This window comes from Chiloscyllium plagiosum, chromosome 7 (assembly GCF_004010195.1).
Source record: "Chiloscyllium plagiosum isolate BGI_BamShark_2017 chromosome 7, ASM401019v2, whole genome shotgun sequence".
NCBI classification, from domain to species: Eukaryota; Metazoa; Chordata; class Chondrichthyes; order Orectolobiformes; family Hemiscylliidae; genus Chiloscyllium; species Chiloscyllium plagiosum.
Window position 1 is genome coordinate 73952471 of NC_057716.1, and position 12550 is coordinate 73965020.

General features: G+C 38.6%; 1 protein-coding gene across 8 annotated transcripts in view; it reads left to right on the forward strand.

Moving 5' to 3' along the window:
• Positions 1-12550, forward strand: part of nckap5l (NCK-associated protein 5-like) — a 657886-nt gene that overhangs the window by 300467 nt on the left and 344869 nt on the right. The window lies entirely within an intron of this gene.

The window sequence follows — 12550 nt, forward strand, 5'->3', positions numbered from 1 at the left end:
CCTTGCTATTAAACATGAGATTGAAAACTCTCCTTGCCATCCCTTGCCGTTCTGAACATCAATAAAATACTACGGTGATTGGTATCTAGTATTGAGATGATGATTACAGAAATTGCAATACTCTTGGCAGCAAAGTGAATTAGAGAGAACCTCATCAAAACACACAAGAAGTTAAATGAAAGCAGATGGTTAATCTTAAATAAAATGTTAACTTCTACCAAGTTCAGAATAGCTAACACAGAGTTATCATTTGACAGAATGATATGGGTAAGATCATTTTTTTAAACCATAGCGATAACAAAATAGGGATTGTAGGCTATAACTGGATTAATATGTTAAGTGGGAAGAGTATTATTATCTGTCATGTGCATAGAGATATAGTGTAATGAATATTGATCATGCCAGATATGATTGATATTGTAATTAAGAATAATTAAAATTCAGCATGGCTGTCCTTCTACCACTTGCACCTCCTGAGACAAATGTTTCAGATTCACTTTTGATTAGGGTGCAACCTAGGGTGCTATTTGATTGCAGGAATCTGGTGGCAGAAAGATTTTAAAAGCAAGCATGATGTTTGAGGTGACTTAAATCAAAGCTGCATAAGGTTTCTTCAGTTCTCAACGCCTTCCTGCACCACAAACTGCATTCTTTCATCACCAATTCAATTTAACAATTAGGAGTTTATTGAGTATTGTGGAGGAACAGAGCAACCATGGGCAGTGTTCACAAATTCTTTAAGGATGCACGACAGTTTGAGGTGGGTCAGAAACCAAATGGCACGTTTTCCTTTTAATAGACGAGGCATGGAATACAAGACTAAGGGAGTAAAAATCACATAATGCCAGGTGGTAGTCCAGCAAGTTTATTTGGAAGAACTAGCTTTTAGAGTGCTGTTCCTTCATCAGGTGGTTGTGGAGGTTAAGATCATGGTCACAGAATGTATAGCCAAAGGAGTCCAGTGTCATGGAGAAATGATACAGTAAACAATCTTAGATTAAAACTTTCATCTTTTATAATGGGATATGCTTGTTTCTGTTCTTTGATATGTAAATCCCAGAACTACTTTTAAATTACATTTTCAAGATAGTTCAGCTTTTTAAAAAATAGGTGCGAAGTCTGTCTATGTCCCAATGTTACGTCAGACTGACAAACCCTCTGTATAGTTTTGCATGGACTTATGCAGTTTTTGAGCAAAATGAAATGTAATTCTGCAAAAACAAATTCATCCCATAAGCTTATATGTGTGTGCATGAAGAAGCGACAGATTGTGTGTGTGTGCGCGTTGTGTGAAAGGGTGTGTGTGTGTGTTGGGATGAGTGCGGGGGTTGTATGTATGTGCATATGAGAGAGAGCTTGTGTATGAGGGAGGGTCTGCATGGGTGTGAGAGTATGCTGGAGTTTGTGTGTGTATGTGTGTGAGAATGAGTATATCATGCAGTGGGGTCACCTGTAGTGTGACATGAGTTTAAAAGTTCTGGGATTTACATAGCAAAGAACAGAAACCAGCATATCCCATTATAAAAGATGAACGTTTTAATCTAAGATTTTACTGTATCACATCTCCTTGACACTGGACTCCTTTGGCTATAAATTCTGTGACCATAATCTTAACCTCCACAACCACCTGATGAAGGAGCAGCACTCCAAAAGCCAGTGCTTCCAAATAAACCTGTTGGACTATAACCTGGTGTTGTGTGATTTTTAACTTTGTCTATCCCAGTCCAATACTGGCACCTCGAAGTCATGAAGACCAAGGAAGTTATGCTTGAGGTGTAGAAAACACTTGTTCGCTCAGAGTTTGAGGCCAGTCACCAGAATACAGAAAGGAATTTTTGCAATGAAAAGAGTCCAGAGGAGATTTACAAGGATTTTGCCAGTACTGGAAAACTTCACCTCTGTGGAAAGGTTGATGTAGGGCTGTTTTTTTTGGAACAGAAGGAGCTAAGAATAGGCAGGCATAATTTATTTATTTTAGAGGGATCAAAATGGATGTGTGATGTGTAAAATTAAGGTAATTGGTTGGATAATTGTAGGGAAGCTTTTTCATCCAGAGGGTGACAGGGATCTGAACTCACTGCCTGAAAGGGCAGTGGAGGCAGAAATTCTCACTACATTTAAAAAGTACATAAATGTCTATGTGAAGAATTGTGCCTTCAGGGTGATGGGTGGGAAGGTTATCGTTGACTAGCCCAAACAGGTTGTGGTGAATGGCCCCTTCTGTGTGGTCAATTTTCTGATGAGGTTCGTTGTTCCACCAATAACTACCAGACTGTTTGCAACCTTGCTATCCGATCAGATCCTGACCCGAGTTTCCAACCATATTAGGGTTTTTTTATATTCATCTAAAGAATGGCGAGGCTAGCATTTATTTTCCACCCCAACCGCCCAGAGGAGAGTGAAGAGTCAATTATATTGTTGTGCATCTGGAGTCACATGTAGACCAGATCAGGTAAAGGTGGTTGTTCCCTTCCCTAAAGGATGTTATTGAACCAGATGGGCTTTTCTTGACATTCAACAAGTTTAATTCATCTCGTAACTCCAGATTTTTATTGAATTCAAATTCTACTATCTTCCATGGTGGGATTTGAACCCAGGTCCCCAGAACATTGCCAGGGTCTCTGGATTAACAGTCCCGCAAGAATACCACTAGGTGGTCATTAACTCTACCTGGATTTTCTCAGACGATCCAGGAATTTTGGCCTTTTATCCCATGCACCATGTCTGGTTTTCTCATGTTGTGTTCTGTTATAGATTTCTTTAGCCTTGTGCGTCCCTTCTCTTGTGCATGCACTGGATACTGCTGCTTACTGGCTCCGGCCTGTAACATTCACTTCAAGTGTCTATGCAGTTCAAAAGTTCCGTGACCTCAAGATGCCACATCGGCTTCCACTTCTGGAAGCTGCTAACACACATGGAGAGAATGTTGCCAGCCTGTGGGTATCAGTGTAGAATCTCTCAGCCAGCAGGTGGCACTATCTGAACTAAAGTAGATTGACAAGCACAGGACTGATGGGTCAATGGCATTTTGTATAAAGCAGGACAGTGGCTGTTGCTTTTTGAATGATCTCAAAGTTACGGAGGATAGAATCTGGAAGGTACCCAGTAGTGTAGGTTTTGAGGTAACAAAGGTTTGGGTGAGACATTCTGCATCAGAATAATTGTCTGATTCACCCCTGTCTCAAGTTATGAAGGTGGTAAAGGGTGGTCTTGGTGATTGTATCTTGAGGTCACAAGCACATCTTGGCGTCAAATATGAGCATTCTGATTTAATACCATTCTTTTGTCAGGGAGAAGGATGATGTTGGTAGGTGTGGTGAAAGTTGTCATTTATACATATTACAGCTTTCAGCAGTTGGGTTGTAAGTAGTGCTATGTGAATTTGGTCTGGGTGTATGAAGGGGGTTGAATAATTATCTTGTGTGAATTTCTGTGGCCATGATTTTGAAGCACTAAATACCTAAGTAGCTGACTGAGGCCCTCCTGAGTGATGAGCTGAAAATGTGTTGCTGGAAAAGCGCAGCAGGTCAGGCAGCATCCAAGGAGCAGGAGAATCGACGTTTCGGGCATGAGCCCTTCATTCCTGAAGAAGGGCTCATGCCCGAAACATCAATTCTCCTGCTCCTTGGATGCTGTCTGACCTGCGCTTTTCCAGCAACACATTTTCAGCTCTGATCTCCAGCATCTGTAGTCCTCACTTTCTCCTCCTGAGTGACGATGTGACTTTGTTTGTAGGATGAGAGGTTTTATGATTTTACAAGGACATGGTAATGAGTTACAGCTGTGTATGTGTGAAAACAAATACTTCATTTGGATTATATCACGCAGGGCAGCATATGGATGAGAAACAGGGTGTGGGCAAGGATACTTATCTGGGTGAAACCAAAATTAATGTAGAGAGAAGCAGAAAGACAAACAATTTTAATGATATTCTGGCTATGGTTAGGTAGATGAAAATGCAACTAGGCAAGTGCAGTTCCACAAGAGGTTGTTGTGCAAGGTTAGAGCTCATTCAACCATATGAATCAGGAGAAGGAGTAGGCCATTTTGCCCCTTGAGCTTATTCTGTCATGTGATCATGGCTCATCTGATTGACTTCAACTCTCATTGCCATCTACCTCCATCTACCTACCTACTTCCAATATTCCAGTCATGGGTTAGGAATAATATTGAGGATTAGGGAATGGATAGGAAACAGTTATAGTAAATAGTCTCTTCAGGTCAGCAGGTTGAAACAAATGGGGTTATAAAATTTTAATGGAAATGACTTAGGTGCAATGTCCAATTTTGCTACTGATAGAAATCTAGGTGGGCAAGCAAGTGCAAGGAAAATGCAGAGAGGTTGCTAAAGGACTGGTTAAGTAGGTGGGAGGAAGTGGGACATGGAGTATAATGTGTGGAACATGTGAACAATTCACTTTGGTAGGAAAAATTGAAAAGTGGCTGCTTTTTAAAATGTGAGGCAATAGGAAATGTTTACATGCAGAGAAATCGGAGTACCTTTCCATAGCAATCACAAAGTTAACGTGCAGAAAGGTTAATAATACATTAGCATATATTACGATGGTCTTGAAATATGGGGTTAGGAAGGAGAAGCTTTAGAAACAACACCTCATTTTCCTTTTAGGCACTTAACCTCTACGACACTGTGTTGAGGTCTACAACTTGAGAGCATTGCCTCTATTTTACCCAAATCTCCACACACCCGTACACGCAAATGCATCCTACCAGCCTGTCTTGTCAACTTTGCTCTTAGCAGCAGAGCCATCTTCTTCTTTTCCACCTTCATTTTCACTTATTTTATATCTCTGTCTCCTTTACCACTATTCCCTCTGTCCTTTGCTCGGGGCAGCCTTAAGTCTGTTGCACTCCTCCTCCCCCTCTGTCAACAGCATAATATTCATCATTTTCCAGTCTCTTAAAGTTCTGAAGAAATCATATTGGAGTTGAATAATTGGCTTTACAACTTACTGATGCTTCTGTTTAATGTATTCCTTCAACCTTATGAACTGCACAATAGGCTTTTAAAGTTGTGGTCAGGTATTTCATTGCTTATTTGGATTAGTACATTAGTATTGAGTGACATGTTGCACTTATTACAACACATTCTTGAATTAATACAGTAATTAATATTGCAGACAGAGTATTAAATCTTTGATCTTTTACTTGATTTAAAACATTAAGATTTAAATTCGCTGTTTTTCAAAATTTTAATGCACTATGGAGAGGAACATAATTTGACCAGCCTGAAAATTCAAAGTGAAAATATGTTACTTGAGATTGATATTTGTAGCTTCTTTATATTTTAACCTTTTGTTTTCCACAAGGTTCTGTTTCTCCATTCCCCTTGTCCTATCTGTCTGCCATTCCTGTTGTCAGTTCAATTAATAGTTTCCACAGATACAAGAACATGGCTCGAAGATGACATTTTCCTTTGTTTATTGTTCTGCTTTATATTTTCCTCTGACTGCACAGCAGAAATCAGAAACTCACTGTGTGTGGGATTGTGATTATAATGAACATCTTAAAACTTTGAAACAATGTGTTGAAATTCCAACCCAATATACCACAATGCACAACATGTTGGGTGAGGTTGGCAGTGTCACTTGGGATTAGTAACAGTAATGAAGGGTGCACACCAAAAAAATGTCTTTTTGGAAAATGACGTATCAAAATTAGTTACATTTTAAAACCACAATCTGTGCTTATCATTCCTAAAAAGTGACAGTTGGTGAGTCTGAGCATGACTAGTAGCATAATCTTTTTTGTAAAAGATATTGAAGGAAGTCCCTCAAGGTCTTTGCTTCTTATGCTGTCATGATCTGGCCAAATTAAAGCATTCTGGATAGGTCTGAAATGATACCCGGGATTCTTATCACAAGTTTAATAAAAACTCCTTTCAACTGAATGAGTAACTTATAAATGTAATGAAAGTAAGCAAAACATTGTAAATAATCGAGTAAAATGGAAATAGCATAATATGTATGTATTTAATTGTAAATAAGTTAAAAATAATTGGATTGTGATATAAATTTTCATCAGCTGACTAAATAACTCCTGAATTAGTGTTTTTTGTGAGTTATGTTCTGCTTATAAGTTGGAAGATTTATTTTATTGTCAACAAACATTAATTATTCTGTTTATTTCACATGCTTAAACTTTAGATTTAGCTGCTACATATTTCATTAGTGTAATTAATTTGAATTGGAATAATATTGACTTTAAAGTACATTAGCCCTCCTTCCAGTATGTGATATGAGTTGCCATTAACTACTCTCCAGAGGTGCCTGGCTGCTGTTTTGTGAATTTAGTTAAAAGGAATTAAGTGCTATATTCACTAGCCTGTCTCCATGACGAAGACAACTTGATTTGTTTAGTTACTGCAATTGTGGCTTTGTAACTAGGTATAAACATTCAGTAAGGTGGCATACAGGCAGTTAGACAACATTTGGGCTCATAATTCTTTATTAGCACGGCAATAAACATAATTTTTGATATGATGGGGTAACTGGAAGAGTGTTGTAAAAATTACTCATTTTAATCTGCACCCATGACTTAAATAACCTGACAGTGTAATATGTCCATGTTTGGAGGTTGCAAAACAACAAAGATTCATTAAGTGATTAAGTAATGAGTTGATAGATGGAGCTTAATGTGGACAGTACAAATCTATTAACCAGCCTGAGTCTTGGTATGGCAGGGATGACGCATGCGGAGAGTTTGAATCTGTTGGGATGATGTTTGCTGGAGTTCTGCAGAATGAGGGGAATCTCGTGAAAACTAAAAATCTGAACAAAATTAAACAGGATAGGTGCAGGAAGGATGTTCATGATGTTGGGGGAGTCCAGAACTACAGGTCACAGTCTGAGGGTACAGTGTAAACCATTTAGGATTGAATGGAGAAATTTCTTTACCTGGGGATTAGTGAGCCTGTGGAATTTGCTTTTACAGAAGCCTGTCATGGTCAAAATATTGGATGATTTCAAGAAGGAGTTGGATCTAGCACTTGGGGCTAAAGGGATCATAAGATATTGGGGGAAAGTAGGAATAGGCTTTTGAGTTGGATGATCTGCTACGATCAGAATAGGGGAGAAGGTTCCGAGGGCTGAATGGTCTACTCTTGCTCCTGTTTTCAACATTTCTATGTTATCCAACTTGGTATGGAGTTTGAAAATGCAAGATATTTCTTAGTTGAGTGCTTTGTTATCACATCTTTTCTATCACATCCTAGCACTTTTCCCCCCTTACTGGTGTTAGGCTAACTGATCTGTAATTCTGTTTTCTCTCCTTTTTTAAAAAATCTTGGGGTTGCGTTTGCATCTTTGAATGTGTAGGAACTGTTCCAGAGTTACAGAGCTAGGGAATAAGAAGAGTGCAATTATATCACTGGGTGCAATATATAAACTCCAGCTAATGGGAGGGATATAAAGTAAAAGAAATCTGCAATATGATTAAAGGTGTAAACATTGTACAGTAGATATAATGGGGAAAGTTATCCCAGTCGATATATGGATAATTAGTGATAGTTTGAAGCAGCAGTGAGGGCCAAGCATTCCTAGATTGTGTTCAAGGGAATTTCTCATTGCAGAATGAATGCAGGTAACAAGAAAGGAGGTGTTGCTGGATTTGGTTCCAGGAGAGGAATGACTCAGGCAGATGAAGTGAAAGTGGGGGAATATTTAAGGAACATGATCATCATTTTATAAGGTTTAGGATTGAAAATGACATTGGTCAATCCAGTATGAAAATAAACAACTGACAGAAAGCGAACATTAATGGAGCAAGAACAGAGCTGGGCTGGGCTGGTTAGACACTAAAGATTAGTGTGAAATATAACTGCTGGACAATGGGCTATTTTCAAAGAGGAGATTGTTTGGACACAGGCTAAATATGTTGTGTTAAAGGGAGATGTAGGATAAATAAATCTGGAGCTCCCTAGATGTCAAAGGAGATAGAAACTAAATAAAAGAAAAAAAAGTGTGCTGAGTAAATACACTTAGTTAACGTGATTGAGATCCAAACAGTATACAGCGGGTTCAGAAAGGAATTGATAAATCAAATCAAAGATGCAGAGAAGAGTTATGATAAAAAATGGCAGCTAATATAAAAGGAAATCCCAAAGATCTCTGCAAGCAATTGTAAAAGTGTGGTAAAAGGAGAAATAGAGCCAATTAGGGATGAGTAAGGGGATTTACAATTAGAGGCAAGAAGCACAGCTGAGATAGTAAATGATTACTTTGCATTTTATTTACCCATGAGACAGATGTTTCCCAGGACATGGTGACAGAGGAGGAAACTCAGTCACTAAAAGGCTCAAAATAATGAAGAGGAGGGATAGGATAAGCTGTTATACTCAAAGTTGATAAAGCGCTTGGATTAGATGAAATGCATCCAAGGATGAAGGAAGAAAAGGTGAGGCACTGGCAATTATCATTTAATTTTCCCCAGATTCAGGATGGTGCTGGAAAATTGGAGAATTGTAACCATTATATCCTTGTTCATAAAACCAAAGAAGTTTGGTGCAGCAATTTCTTTTTAAAAATTCACTTCTGGGATCTGGGTATTGCTGGAATGGCCAGCATTTATTGCCTGTCCCTCATTGTCCTTAGGAAGGTCCTGCTGAGCTGCTGTCTTAAATTACTGCTCATCGTTTTATGTAGATATAACCACAGTGCTATTAGGGAGGAAGTTGCAGGGCACTGCAAGAATAGCAGTATGTTTCCATGTCAGGATGGTAAGTAGCTTTAGGAGGAACTCCAAAGTGGTGATCTTCTCCTGTTTCCAATTGCAGTTCAGTTCAACATGTGTAGTGGGGAAATATTTTGTCCCAGTTATTCAAAATAGAATCAACAGTCATGTGGAAAAATGTCAGTTTGATTTTGAAGAGTCAGCATGGATGTATTACTTGAAAATTAACTTGCTAGTCTTTTTTTTTTGAAGGCAATAAAGGGTTAAGGGGGAAAGCTGTTGATGTGGTGTTGCCTCAATTGCTATTCAATATTAAGCCCCCTGACCTTTCTTCCATTCCCTCAACACACCCCACACACTGTCCTTGCTCTCTCCAAACAAATCCATGCCCATCCACCCATCTTTGGATGGCACTTCATGTCCTCCATACCACCTCATGAGTACTTTCATGCCCAGCAAGCACTCTGCATAGCACCACTGAGTCCTAGGGGAACTATGGTGTGTGAGGAAAATGCATAACGAAAACCTTTCTGTTACGATATAATTCAGTAAAAGTTTTAACCTACCAGACTGAGAAAATATCAGCAGGAGAAACTATAAGTACTTGATATCTCCTTATTTTGTGCAAAAATTATTGAACAATTGATGAACTAGATCCAAGAAATAAGCTGTCAAACCATGTTTTCCCTTATGTGGACCTGTTCCAGCAGACTAATGGATGTTTAGGCACTCAGCCAAGCCTTGCTATGAATTTTAAATGGACATTTAACAATTTAATCCCGCGGTCATATTCAAAGATACATCATATTGAAAATAACTCTCAACCATAAACCCATATTTTAAAAATCCATGTAGATCCACTTAAGTCAAAACCTGTATTAAAAGTAAGTACTTATCCATTTATTAAATAATCCTTTAAAAAAATCTTAAAACTTTAATCAAAATGTGAACTAGCTGAGTGAAGTATTTCTGGATTTTTTAAATGAAACTTGGAGAAGCAATCATCATAGCTCTACCTATCAAAAACATTCCTGGGAAATGCCAATAATGGACTCCATTGAACTGAAACACCAGATGGACTTTTTACTGAGCTGCAGCTGCTGTCCCATTTCTATTTCAAAGCCGATTACCAGTCAATCAATGAATTGGTGCAAGTACCTAATTTTTAAAAAAATGTTAAACAGCTGGGCTTTGTTTTAAAGCTAAACATTTTTGAACATTTAAATAACAGTACAAAACATGACAGGGAAGTTTCTCAGCAATTTTTCCTCCAGTGTTTAATGCATTGTGGCACTTTCTTCATTGGAAATAGTACTGTAATGCACATCAGTCATTGCATAGAGATGATCAATATAATGGTCAACTTGCATTTGCAGAATAGAATCCTAACAGTCATGACAGTAAAAATTCACAACTGACTTTACACCATCTGACTATTGAAACTGATTTAACATTTAATTTTTGGACTTCAAAGTCTGTTAACGAAAGAATTTCAAGAAAGCAAAGAGTTGTTATATGTTCCACATTTGGGGCTGAAATTCCCCTGTGGTTCATGACTCTTTTGATGTGTCTTCTCCTGCAAAACCTCACTCTCGTAATATAATAAGCAAGGGTGCTGGGTGTGCACTCATGCCTTATCCCAAAGCCATCTACACCAATGAGGTAAGGATGAAATTGAATACAATCTACCAGGTTTAAATTATCATGGCTTGTCTGTTTGCAAAATTGTACTGAAGCATGAAAATTTAAGCTCAGGTCTCATTCTGGTAAACCGTCTCTGCACCTCCTCCAAACTTAACATAATATTTCTGAGCTAATTAGTTGATTAATTAATTAAACCAGTCAGGTTTTTCCTGATGCTGTGAGATACTGGGAGAAATTGTCTTTTTCTTTGACCAAGTAGAATTGAGAGGATAGAGCTAGTTTCAGTTTCATAATTTGTGTAAAAGACCGAATTTCCCAAAACGTCAGCCGACACAGACTTAAACCTACAACTTTTGCACCAGTATCCCACAGTCAACATGGTACTGTACCTCAACACAGGAAAACGCATTGCTTTCTTTTACATGTAATGTAGCTATGTTTCAATGAGGTATCTCTCTGAAGTGTTCCAGGCAAATGAGGAGAACACCTGTATTGGAGTTTCAGATTAAAACAGGCCATTTTTTTTGCACAGAAAAGAGAGCAAATCCGCTCTTGCTCAATTTTTTGCCATTGGAAGCAGTTTGGGATATTTCAGATCTATGAATACACTCTAAAGATCTCTCCTCTTCACAGTCCTTTACTTCCTATTCCATTATCATTGGAGAATCAGTAGTAAACATGGAGGCTGTGGAAGTAGCTTCTATGCAGATCAGTTGTTAAAAAAAATTTGAGTTGGCCCTTTCCACTTCTGATACTCATTTCTTTAACCTTTCTCTCCCCCTCCATTTCAGTTTCTTACTTGTCCTTTTTTTTTTACGATCACTTTTGGCACTGTTCTGTTTTATGTCACTTGCCTCCTTGTTTTTGAAACAGGCTGTTTATTTACCATCATGTTTATACAGTTGTTGATTAACTCAAAGGAGGCTCAGGAGAGGGGCTCATAAGCATCAAACAGAATGGTGTTTTTTTTGGCAGAATAGGCACAGAGAGCACTGTGGGAAAAGGCTGTTGAATTCTTTATTTCTTTTGTCATAGAGGTACTTGCCAACCTTGAGCACATCACTTTTCCTGATGAATACATTGGTGCAGCTTTGTTTTTATCATACACCAGGCAGGTATGTAGTCCCTAGAGGAGCATGTTGCTTTCAGATAGGGAATGAGAGGAGCATGACCGACTAAGATTGTTCACTAAAATAGTCCTTTCCAAATGTTTTGGCAGTCTGATCCTGTTTTAATGTCTCAGACATGGTGTGACGTTGGAGTGAAAATTTAGTGGGCTTCCCAGAGCTGTTGAGCAGCGGACTAAGTGGGGTGTTGGGGGAGTTGATGGGCGATGCAAGGTTTCTTAACAAAAAGAAAGCAAAGATTTTCACAGACTCTTTTTGCAGCAGCGATCAACCTCCTAGAAATGTGCCCTGTTAGGCTGCACTCACTAATAGGTTAAAAGAAGCAAGAATTTTGAGAGATCTCCTAGCTGTTAGAAATCAGTCCAAACTCCACAGCATCTATTTACTGTCTCCGAGCTCACAACCTGAAAATGTCTTGTGATTCTGCTCGAGATCATGAGCCAAAGTTTGGGAAAATCTTGCAGCAAAATTAAGCATTAGGGAGCATCATGGCTAACATCTCCCAAGTTTACCATGTCCCAATAATGCCAAAGCTTCACACACATTCTATCTGCATTTTGAGAACAATTGATACATGCTGGTACTTTTCTATAAATTTGTCTGATAGCAAACTCTAAGATAAATTTAGAACACAGAGCTAGTTAATTGGATCAGGCCTCCATTATTGGAGGGCCCATAGCTTCCCCTTTGTCCTTGGCATGAGAGCAAGGCCTGCAATTGCCCAACCCCGGTTGTAGTTGAGAACGTTTATGAGTCACGTGCTGAACTGCACAATGTGGTGTAGGAACACCCACGATGCTGTTAGGAAGGAATCCTCAGGCTTTTGACACAGTGACAGTGAAGGAATGAAGCCACAATTCCAAAACCAAACTGAGTGTGATTTTGAAGGAGAATTTGCAGGTGGTGGTGTTCCCAAGCATATTTTACTCGTTTTTTTTCTAGATGATAGAGGTCATGTGTCTGAAATGTGTTTACAAAGCTTAGTGAGTTTGATTCACTATTTCTAGAAATGAAACTCCAAACATACCGTGACCTATTAATTCTAGCAAAAATACTAATTAAAAGTTAAATCCCTAAAAATAAGACTTGCT